Source organism: Chelonoidis abingdonii, chromosome 4, assembly GCF_003597395.2.
Source record: "Chelonoidis abingdonii isolate Lonesome George chromosome 4, CheloAbing_2.0, whole genome shotgun sequence".
NCBI classification, from domain to species: Eukaryota; Metazoa; Chordata; order Testudines; family Testudinidae; genus Chelonoidis; species Chelonoidis abingdonii.
This window is the reverse complement of record NC_133772.1, coordinates 28423707-28435447: the sequence shown is the minus strand read 5'-3', so window position 1 is coordinate 28435447 and position 11741 is coordinate 28423707.

Here is an 11741-nt window from a genome sequence, read left to right as displayed (position 1 = left end):
GTACAGTAGAAGAAACAATAGGACCTTGCGGTACAATAGTAGCATAGCTGACTCTAGACAGAAGGTTGTATATTCAAATCACATTGGTGGTCAATTCTTCTTTAACTAGCAGAGATGCATAATGAGAGCCAAATGCTGAAATGAATCTAGACTAGTGAATGGATGGAAATAAGGTGCTAATTTTAACAATGAGGGTAATTGACCGTTGAAACAGCTTATCTCAGGATTTAGTAAATGCTCTATCACTTGGCATCTTTAAATAAAGATTGGAATATTTTTTCTAGAAGATACAATTTGTTCCAATCACAAGTTGCAGGGCCTGATGCAGAAATATGAGGCAAAATTCTCTCAGAGCATAACGCAGGAGGTCAGCAAGATAATCATAGTGGTCCCTTCTGGCCTTAAAGTCTATGAGTCTAGGATTACTTCTCATCCCCAGCTGACCATCAATTTGTGAAGTGTGAGAATTTTAAAATTCTTTGTCAAGGCTGTCTGCTGGTCCTTTAAGATCACTGGGCTCAGCCATACCCTGTGCCGATTAGCGACTCCCTCTTCAAAACTAGTCCGATCAGATGAGTAATTTATTTAAAAGGCTGAAGAGAACTCAGCAAGGGAGAGCTGGAGAAAGGGGCCTCAGTTCTCAAGAGAGCTGTGAGGAGGAGGTTCTTTTGTGGAAGTCTAGGAGGAGAGAGGCAGACATCAGAGAGAGGAGAAAGCTGTCTCTCGTACAGCCTCAGAAGGAGGATTATGGCCCCTAAACCCAGGACTGGAAACAGCTATGGTGACCTGGTGGAACATGACCCAAACAGAGCCCATGTCCTAGGGCCGCCCACAACATTTTGGCACCTGAGGCGGGGAGCTCAAATATGCCCCCATGCCTCTCACTTGGGTCAAAACTTGAAAAGTCTCAATTCTGCTTTCTTCCTGTTCTAATCCTCTCATGGTACTGCTCTGCTACTACCACAATAAAGGAGAACTAACAACTTAAAATGCCTGTTCAAAATTTTAAGTAACACTTAACTTTCAAACACCTGAACAGCAAATGTAACTTCTTCTTGTCTGCATAGTAAACACTGGCATTTTTAACTGTTGAATAATCAAAGTGGTGCTTTCTGTGCCTTCTTGGTTGCAAAGATTTGAACTGCTTCCTGAAGGTCTACAATCTGGCCAGCTCATGCTCTACTGAGATGGTTGCAAGTCTGACCAGCCTCTTCCTGTCATTGTGGAGAGTAGAATGTGTTTATTAACTTCAGCTTGGAGAAGCTGTGTTCTCCACCGCAACTGTTATAGGAAGTGTTAGAAGTATGCACAGAGCAACAAAAGCATTTGGAAAGAAGGTGGTCATCTTATTTGTGCACATATATCCAGAACAGCCTTTGGAGTTGATCCTCGAAAATGTATCTGGAAAGGGCTTCAGTTTGCACAGTGATCATGTGTCAACACGTGTCTCTAGTGCCTGCATTGCTGGTAGGTCTTCTTCAGTATAGGGAGGATTTTGAATATCATACAACACCCACAATATTCTGCTGTGTTCCTTGAGCTGCATGAAATGTTCTTCAACTGACTGTATTGCACAATCTAGCACCGGTTAAAGAATTCAACTTTGAATTGTTTGGTGTCTCATATGGAGATCCCTGCTGCATAATCAAAATGTCTTCTTTTTCAGTGACTCTGTTTCTTGAATGGTGGGAAAATCACTTGCATGTGAAGTTCCTCTGCCAACTTCTGTGCACTCTTCAGAATGTTTTGAAATCCCTCATGGGACCGGTAAGACTGTAGGTGTGACTTGCTTTGTCCAGTTGTTCCATTGCTCCAGATATATCAAGGTCAATACCTTGGAGTCTCTTGCTTACAACATTTATTTCAAACAGTATGTCATGCCACACACTAAGCCACACAAAAATTGAAGTTATGTAGTGTTTCTGTGTGTTCCATTTCCCTTCCCAGCTGTCCCCACGAACGGTTCCTGTCATAGCATTATCCTCATAGGGCAACTGGGCATCACTATCTTCTCATTTGGCTTACTGCCTCCTCTCGACTTACCACCATGTGGCACTACTCAGTGGTTTCAGTATCAGAGAGGATGTCCCAAATGATGCTTCAAAATTGCCATGGATGAGTTGATGCAGAGAAAAATACATAGGCTTTGAATATAATTAAAAATCAAGAGCCTCACTGGAAGCTGACACTGCAATCACTGACCCAAAGTTCAATGAATGAGAACTGCATGGGACAAAAAAAGCTCAAGGTTTACTCTCGGATCTGTGCTGCATTCCTCTGTTCTGCCTTTCATATTGGCACCATTATCTAGCCCTGACCTCTCCATGCGCAGCTTCACTATTCCCATATCTTTTTTAAGAAGCACATTTGTCATACGAGCTCCTGTAGTATCATCAATGCCATAATTCTAGAAATGCTCTCTGACAGTCACCATTGCAGGACATTTTCACTAGGTTTTGTTGTTTTACAAAATGCATCTATAAAAGTCATTAAAGACATGGCTATGTCAGTGTACAGTCCAGAATAACAGAGTATATATCTTGCTGACTTCAGATCTGCACAATTGTACTTGACTTTTGTTGCAGTAACCTGTGTGACTCATGTTTGAATTGTTTTCCAAGGTAGTCGGTGTGTACATTTCTTGTGGTGACTCTTCTTAGATGCCTCTGGCAGTACAGCATCAAACTCAGCCATCACAGCGCCGCAATTTAAGGAGTTTCCATTGTTTGGCACATACAGGCTGATCTGAAGTGCCACACATGCAGCGTTTTGAGTACAGTCTTTCTCACAATGCAATGACTTTCAGAACATTTTGCCAGTAAAGATACTGAAACAATCTTCTTCTTGATGCTCGATCATCTATGATTGGCCTTCATCTTGTTATAAGGTCTTTCCACTATGGAATGCTCTGGTGTTTGCTGCCATCTCATGGCATGCAAATTTCTTCCAGATTTTCCAGTCTTTGTTCTAGAATCCCAATGTGGCTGGAGCATTAGACTGGAAGAGTTGCAACAAAAAACATATGTAGCATTCTGGGTTTTGAGTACATAAGCTGCCTCTCACTTGTCACCACTGGGGATTACACCAGTAATTGTTGGATGGAAACTTCTATTTTCATTGTCTTGGGAAATGAATGTTTTCACTGCTATGGCCCATGCAGTACAAAGAATCCCCAGCTACTGCCTCAAGTGGGTCCACAGTCTCCTTGCGCTTCACCACACACTCTCGATCTACACTTTTCTCAGGAATGTGCATGGTACATCCATTTGAGATGAATATGGATGCTGCAGTAGCTGCCGTCACCTGCACTTGACTAACTGGAAGATTAGGCATCTCCTCACCACTCACATCCTCACTGGGGCTGGAAGGCCACCATGAACATTTGTGTCTATGTATCTCAGGAGAGCTCCTTCCTGCTTGATAGAAAATCTCTTGCTTCTCAGAAAAGGCTCACCATGGAACAATTTGTCTAATGAATGTATATCTCAGGGGGAAAAGCTCCTTCCAGTTTCACATAGAAATTCTTTGCTTTGCTTGCTTGTGAGTTTCTTTCTTTGCTTTCTTTCTTTTGTTTCTGAATGCTTTGCCCCAGAAGGGGCGTTTTCTTCTTTTCACTTATGGATGCTGTTCTGTGCCAGCTTAGTGTCTTCTCAACACTCAAGTTGAATGGGATTTTAAATAAGCACGCTGGTAGCAGGGGCCTAAGGTGAGGGTAGGATATCATGAGTCTTAAGGTCTTAACTGGCTCCTTACTACTTCAGTTGACTGCCTGTTCAGCCTCAAGTGGGTTCAGGGACGAGCAGGAAACAGAAAGCTCCCTGAGAACTGGGTGTTAATCAGTCCGGCTCCTGGTGTGCTAGAGAGGTACATAAGAGGGCTTCCTCCTCCTCTCTCTTCCCGGTCAGCTCTGGCTGCTTTCTGTTATTCGCTTCTCATCCTTTTCTCCTGCCTGTATCTGCTATGTCTCTTGTGCCCTCTTTCCTCCAGCACAGCACTTCCACCCATTCTCTGTGCATCTAGAGAAGACTGGAGAGAGAACAATATGCACCAGCACAGACACACATTTCTATACTCTGGCTACTCTGTCCCCCCATCCCCCACCCTAGTCTGGCAACCTTGAGGCGCTCTCCTCCAGTTGCCTCATGGTAAGGCCAGCCCTGCCAGGTGCCAAAGAGGGTGGGGTGTGGGACTCTTGTCCTAAAGAGGCTGAAACCTACATTAATTGTCTACAGAGACCTAATAGAAGGTCATCTGTGGGAACCCTAATCAGGGGGAACAAGGGTTGGCTGAGTAGTACAAAGACTAATTTGTCATATCTTGCCAGAGAGTCTTATAGGAATAATTCCTTCACAGAGCGGGAATCCTCTCATTTAAAATATTCTGATTGGAGAGGTTGGTTCTTATTATGAAACAGACCAGAAGGAGTAACAGGCCAGTCGTGCCCGTGGGGTCTATGCTGCTGCACAAGAGGGGTGTGTCTCGCAGTTTACACTTGTTTATAATGAGCTTTTAAATTCTTGTTACTTCAATGGCTATTGCTCTAGATATTAGGTACTTACATCCTTTTTTAAAGAGGCACAGTACAACCACAGTAGTAGTGGTGTGTATTTTGCTTGGTAGCAGTGAGAAATACTCCACATTTGCTCCCAGTGTGCATAAAACAAAACATTCTTCCTATTAATTCCATTTTAAACATGACAAATTTTAATTTCATGGGCAGCTGTCTGTATGTGAAGTTACACAAACATAGGCCCTGACCAAAGCACCGCTGAAATCAATGTTTAAGATTCATGCTCACTTCTTGAATCTGCATCAGGGCCTTGTTAGTTAACTGGCGGTTTCTCGGTCGGATGTTTCTCTGTATCTATGACCCTTATATATGCGGTGCTGTCCTTGGAATATCAGGCAAGAGAGATACATATATACTCTCCTAACTCTGTTTCAGAATTAACTGATTACATTTTCTCCTTACAATACACATAAAAAAAAAAAAAAAAAAAAAAAAAAAAATAAAGTGGAGGAAGCAGGCCAGATGATATAATGGTCTCTGGGGCCTTAAAGTCTATAAATTATACAATATAGTCTTTCTACTCTCCTTCCCTGCATTAGAGCCCACAATGGCATAATGCTAGCTTGCTTTCTCTAGACCCTGTTGCTGGTTGCTTTTTCTGATGAGTTGAGCAAAATCAAACAGCACACTGATCAGTTGAACGACATATTCAGCTTATCCATTCATTCCTAACACTGTTAATTTTTTTCCATAGAAATCACCTTACTATGCATTATATTATTTTGTTATTCCCTCTTAATAAATACCTAAGTTCCTCTTTTATATGTATCTGCATTTTTTTAAGCATTTCTGTGCACTAAGCGTCCTTTTCTTGCTGACCCACAAAGGTGCTTAGCTTATTCTATCCTGGAAATTTAGAACTAATCGCTGTTAGATTTGTAATGTCTGACCTCTTATATAAGACAAGCCATAAAAACTTCACCAAAATTAATTCATGGGCAGCATCTTGTCTAGAATAAAATTTCCAGTCATTTGATTTAATCAATTTGGTCAGTAACATGAGAACTTACCACCCATAACCTTCAGCTTAAAATCATTTCGTGGTTACTACCGCCTTCACACGTTAAAATTGATAGCCTTATTTTGAGTTAGAATTTGTCTATCTTCAGTATGCAGGTCCTGGATTTGCTATACCTTTCCTCTGCTAGGTTGAAGAGACCATTACTTAAATAATTTGTCCCCCATGTAGTGGTTGCTGCTCTAGGAATTTTTGCCCCTCCCTCACACATCCATCAAAAAAAAAAAGTTTTGGCCAATCCTCCCTTTTCTTCTCATGACCGCCTTTGTCTCGCCCCAACCGCCACCACCCCTTCCGATACTCCCTTTCCCCATCCCCAGCCACTGCCTCCTCCACGCGGGTGTTCCCGCATTTTCACACCTCCCCCATTGCTTCCGTGTGGGCACACATCGTTACCATCAATGGCGCCCTTGCGATACCTCCCGCCCATAGCTCACCTTCACTTCGCATCTGGCTCCCCCCCGGTGTGCCGCTGGTCCGCTTCCCCCCCTCCCTCTCAGGCGAGGGAGGGCCGAAGAAGCGGTCCCCCAGCAGCAGCGTCTCTCTCTCTACTAGTCCTGATCAGATGAGTAATTTATTTAAAAGGCTGAAGAGAACTCAGCAGAGGAGACTGGAGAAAGGGGCCTCAGTTCTCAAGAGAGCTGTGAGGAGGTGAGGTTCTTTTTGTTGAAGGTCTAGGAGGAGAGAGGGCAGACATCAGAGAGGGAGAAAGCTGTCTCCTTGTACAGCCTCAGAAGGAGGATTATGGGCCCCTAAACCCAGGACTGGAAACTAGCTATGGTGACCTGGTGGAACATGACCCTAAACAGAGCCCATGTCCTAGGGCAGCCCACAACATTTGGCACCTGAGGCGGGGAGCTCAATGATGCCCCATGCCTCTCACTTGGGTCAAAACTTTGAAAAGTCTCAATTCTGCTTTCTTCCTGTTCTAATCCTCTCATGGTACTGCTCTGCTACTCCCCAATAAAGGAGAACTAACAACTAAAATGCCCTGTTCAAAAATTTTAAGTAACACTTACTTTCAAACACCTGAACAGCAAATGTAACTTCTTCTTGTCTGCATAGTTAACACTGGCATTTTTAACTGTTTGAATAATCAAAGTGGTGCTTTCTGTGCCTTCTTGGTTGCAAAGATTTGAACTGCTTCCTGAAGGTCTACAATCTGGGCCAGCTCATGCTCTACTGAGATGTTGCAAGTCTGACCGCCTCTCTGTTGTCATTGTGGAGAGTAGAATGTGTTTTTATTAACTTCAGCTTGGAGAAGCTGTGTTCTCCCGCAACTGTTATAGGAAGTGTTAGAAGTATGCACAGAGCAACAAAAGCATTTGGAAAGAAGTGGTTCATCTTATTTGTGCACATATATTCCAGAACAGCCTTTGGAGTTGATCCTCCTGAAATGTATCTGGAAAGGGTTTCAGTTTGCACAGTGATCATGTGTCAACACTGTCTCTAGTGTCCTGCATTGCTGGTGTAGGTCTTCTTCAGTATAGTGAGGAGTTTTGGAATATCATACAACATCCCAATATTCTGCTGTGTTCCTTGAGCTGCATGAAATGTTCTTCAACTGACTGTATTGCACAATCTAGCACCTGGTTAAAGAATTCAACTTTGAATTGTTTGGTGTCTCATATGGGATTATCCCTGCTGCATAATCAAAATGTTTTCTTTTCAGTGACTTTGTATTCTTGAATGGGTGGGAAAACACTTCAGTGTGAAGTTTCTCTTGCCAACTTCTGTGCACTCTTCAGAATGTTTTGAAATCCCTCATGTGACCGGTAAGACTGTAGGTGTGACTTTGCTTTGTCCAGTTGTTCCATTGCTCCAGATATATCAAGGTCAATACCTTGGAGTCTCTTGCTTACAACATTTATTTCAAACAGTATGTCATGCCACAACACTAAGCCACACAAAAATTTGAAGTTATGTATGTTTCTGGTGTTTCCATTTCCCTCTACCACTTGTTCTCCCACGAACGGTTCCTGTCATAGCATTATCCTCCATAATGGCAACTGTGGCATCATCTATCTTCTCAATTTGGCTTTATCGCTCCTCTCGACTTTACCACATGTGGCACTCAGTGGTTTCAGTATCAGAGAGGATGTCCCAAATGATGCTTCAAAATTGCCATGGATGAGTTGATGCAGGAGAAATTCTTTTTCTGAATGCTGCCCCAGAGGGGCATTTTCTTCTTTCATTCTTGACTGCCGTTCTGTGTCAGCTATAGTGGCTCTCAACACTCAATTGAAGGGGACAAATAAGCAGGCTGGTATCAGGGCCTGAGTGAGGGAAGATATCAGAGTCTTAAGGGCTTAACTGGCTCCTACTACTTCAGGTGACTGCCTGTTCGCCTCAAGTGGGTTCAGAGAAGCGGCAGGAAACAGAAAGCTCCCTGAGAAGCTCGTGTTAATCAGTCCAGGCTCCTGGGGGTGCTAGAGAGGTACATAAGAGGCTCCTCCTCCTCTCTCTCTCTTCAACTCTGGCTGCTTTCTGTTATTCGCTCTCATCTTTTCTCCTGCCTGCCTGTTATGTCTCTTGTGCCCTCCTTCCTTCAGCACAGCTCTCCACCATCTCTGTGCATCTAGAGAAGAGAGAACACATATGCACCAGCAGCAGACACACATTTCTATACTCTGGCTTCTAGTGGTGTCCCCCCACCCCCACCCCTAGTCTGGCACCTGAGGCGGCTCCTCAGTTTGCCTCATGGTAAGGCCAGCCCTGCCAGGTGCCAAAGAAGTGGGGTGTGGGACTCTTGCCTAAGGCGCTGAAACCTACATAATTGTCTACAGAGACCTAAGAAGGTCATCTGTGGGAACCCTGAATCAAGGGGAACAAGGGTTGGACTTGAACTACAAAGGACTAATTTGTCATACTGCCAGAAGAGGTTTAAGGAATATTCCTCACAGAGGGTCTATGCTGTGCCACAAAGGGATGTTGTCCCAGTACACTTTTATATGAGCTTTTAAAATTCTTGTTACTTCAACGGCTATTGCTCTACATGTAGGTACTTAATCCTTTTTTAAAGAGGACACATACAACCACAGTAGTAGTGGTGTGCATGCTCTGGTAGCAGTGAGAACTCCACATTTGTCCCATGTTGCATAGAAAAACATCTTCCTATATCCATTTTAAACATGACACCATTTAATTTCTTGGACAGCTGTCTGTTGTGAAGTTACAAAACATAGGCCCTGATACAAAGCCCACTGAAATCAGTGGTAAGATTCATGCTCACTTCTATGAACTCAGCATCAGGCCTGTAGTAACTGGGGTTTCTGGTGGATGTTTCTCTGTATCTATGACCCTATATATGCGGTCCTTGGAAATCAGGAAGAGGAGATACATATATATCTCCTAACTCTGATTTCCAGGAATAACTGGATTACATTCTCTTACATACACAATGGAGGAAGTCAGGCCATATGATCTAATGGTCTCGGGGCCTTAAAGTCTATAAATCTATGAATATAGTCATTCTACTCTCTCCTTGCATAAAGCCCACAAAGCTTGGCATAAATGTTGTTGCTCTTCTCTAGACCTGTTGCTGGTTCTTTTTTCTGATGAGATGAGCAAAATCAAACAGCACATGTCAGATGAAGACATATAGTACCATTCATTCCTAACACACTGTAATTTTTTTCCATAGAAATCACCTACTATCCATTAATTATTTGTATTACCCTCTTAATAAATACTCTATTCCCTCTTTATATGTATTTGCATTTTAAACCACCTCTATGCACTAAGCAGTCCTCTTCATTGAACTGATCACAAAGGTGCTTAGCTACTCCTCCTGAAATGTTAGAACTAATTCGTAGATTTGTAATAATCTGACCTCTTATATAAGACAGGCCATAAAACTTCCCCAAAATAATTCTGGAGCAGATCTTTTAGAATAAACATCCAGTCTTGATTTAAACATTGTCAGTGATGGAGAATCCACCACAACCTTCAGTAAATCATTTCAGTGGTTACTTACGCTCACAGTTAAAAATTGATGCCTTATTTTGAGTTAGAATTTGTCTAGCTTCAGTATGCAGTCACTGGATTGTGCTATACCTTCCTCTGCTAGGTTGAAGAGACCATTATTAAATATTTTCCCCCATGTAGTGGTGCTGGCTCTAGGATTTTTGCCCCCCCCCCACAAAAAAAAATTTGGCCAACCCTCCCTTTTCTTCATGACCCCCTGCTCTCGCCCCACCCTTCATGTCCCCCTGCTCCCGGCCCCCGGCCCAACTCCATCCCTTCCGAATCCCTTCCCCAATCCCCAGCCACTCCTCCCCCGGGTGTGCCGCATTTCCCCCTCCCCCATTGCTTCCTGGGGGCACCCTGCGAGGTCCCGCCCTAGCTCACCTTCACTCCGCTTGCTGCCGCCGGTCCGCTTCTCCCCCCTCCCTCTCAGGCGAGGGAGGGCGAAGAAGCGGAGCAGCAGCGCATTCAGGAAGCAGGCGGAGCGGAGCTGAGCAAGGTGGTGAGGCGCTGGAAGTAACAGGGGGTAGAGGAACCGCTCCCCGCTCCAGCTCACCTCCGCTCCACCATCACCGCCTCCCCCGAGCGCCCGCCGCTCGGCTTCTCCTCCCTCCCAGACTTGCTGCACGAAACAGCAGTTTCTTGTGAGGCAAGCCTGGGAGGGAGGGCTGAGAAGCGGCGCGTTCAGGGGAGCAGGGAGAGCGGAGAGGAGCTAGGGTGGGGGCGGGGGGAGCGCAGAAAGTAGAGGGAGGTAGAGGAACTACTCCCCACGCCAGCGCACCTCCGCTCCACCACTGCCACCTCCGCTAAGTGACCCGGCTTCTCGTTCCTCCCAGACTTGCTGCGCAAAACAGCTGTTTTGCAGCAAGCCTGGTGGGGGAAGCAGAGCGGCGGCGGCGCGCTCAGGGCAGCAGGCGGAGGTGGAGCGAAGGCGAGCTGGGGCGGCGGAGGCAACTTTTTCCCCATGCCCAGGAGTTGGTACCTATGATGGCCGGTGCCAGAATGGCGCCCTTAGAAATGTGCCACCCCAAGCACCTACTTGTTTTGCTGGTCCCTGGAGCTGGCCCTGCCATATAGATATTTAGACTGTGATCAAGTCACCCTTAAGCTTCAGAACCCATCAGTGCCTATGTGTAGTTTAAACTGTTCTTTCCTATATCCAGTAGCTTGATATCACTGTAACACTGATTTTTTTGTTGTTGTTGGTTGCAATCAGTGTGCTGCTGAGTCAGTTAGTTTCTAGAGATCTTCATAAACCTCCTTAGTCTTAATGAACAGAGCTCATTTGAAAAAAAAAACAAATTTTCTCCCCACAGGAAATTTGATGATTTTGACATTTCATTTCATCACAGATTGAGACAAAAAGTTGAAATCTCTGATTTTTTTGCAAAACGAATGAAGGTTAAAAGGCCCTCTTACCTCTGGAGATGATCCCTGCAGTTCAAGGTGAAGATGCATTTTATGGAGGCAATATTTTTTAGGAGGTTTGCCCTGTCACTGACTATTCAGTAGGTGCTGTATGGGTTACTGGGGCAGAATACTTCAGTCTCCAGAGCTGTCAATACAAACATTGAATAAATGAGTCTTGCAAACTTTCTGCCTTCCCATGTGAACAATTTAATTGAATTTAATATAATTTAGTGGCAAGTAAACTATCCTCATTTTTTCACTATCTTTAATCACCATTGCTAAGGACAGGCATGTACATTTTGTGCCCAGGCTGATAAAGTTTTCAAGACAATTTCTCAAGGATGATAGAAAAAGAAAGTCACAAATCCTCAGTTGACTCCAAAGGAACTATGATGAGTTATATCAGCTAGGATCTATCAGAAAGATTTATTACTAACAAAACTGTAGACTGCCAACCCCCAGTGTAATATTTAATTTCAGAAGATGTTTTATTAGTACAGACAATAAAGTCTGTGAGCTTGATCCAAAGCACAGTGGAGTCAGAGGGAGAATTTCCACTGACTTCAATAGATTTTGGATCAGATACTAATGGAAGCAATTATTTTATTAACCTTCCTCATTCCCACACAGATGCATAGATTATAAAGCCAGAAGGGACCATTCTGATAATCTAGTGTGACCTCCTATATAACACACACCATAGTATTCCCTGAATTAATTCCTGTTTGAACTACAGCAGATCTTTTAAAAAACATCCAGTCCTGATTTAAATATTGC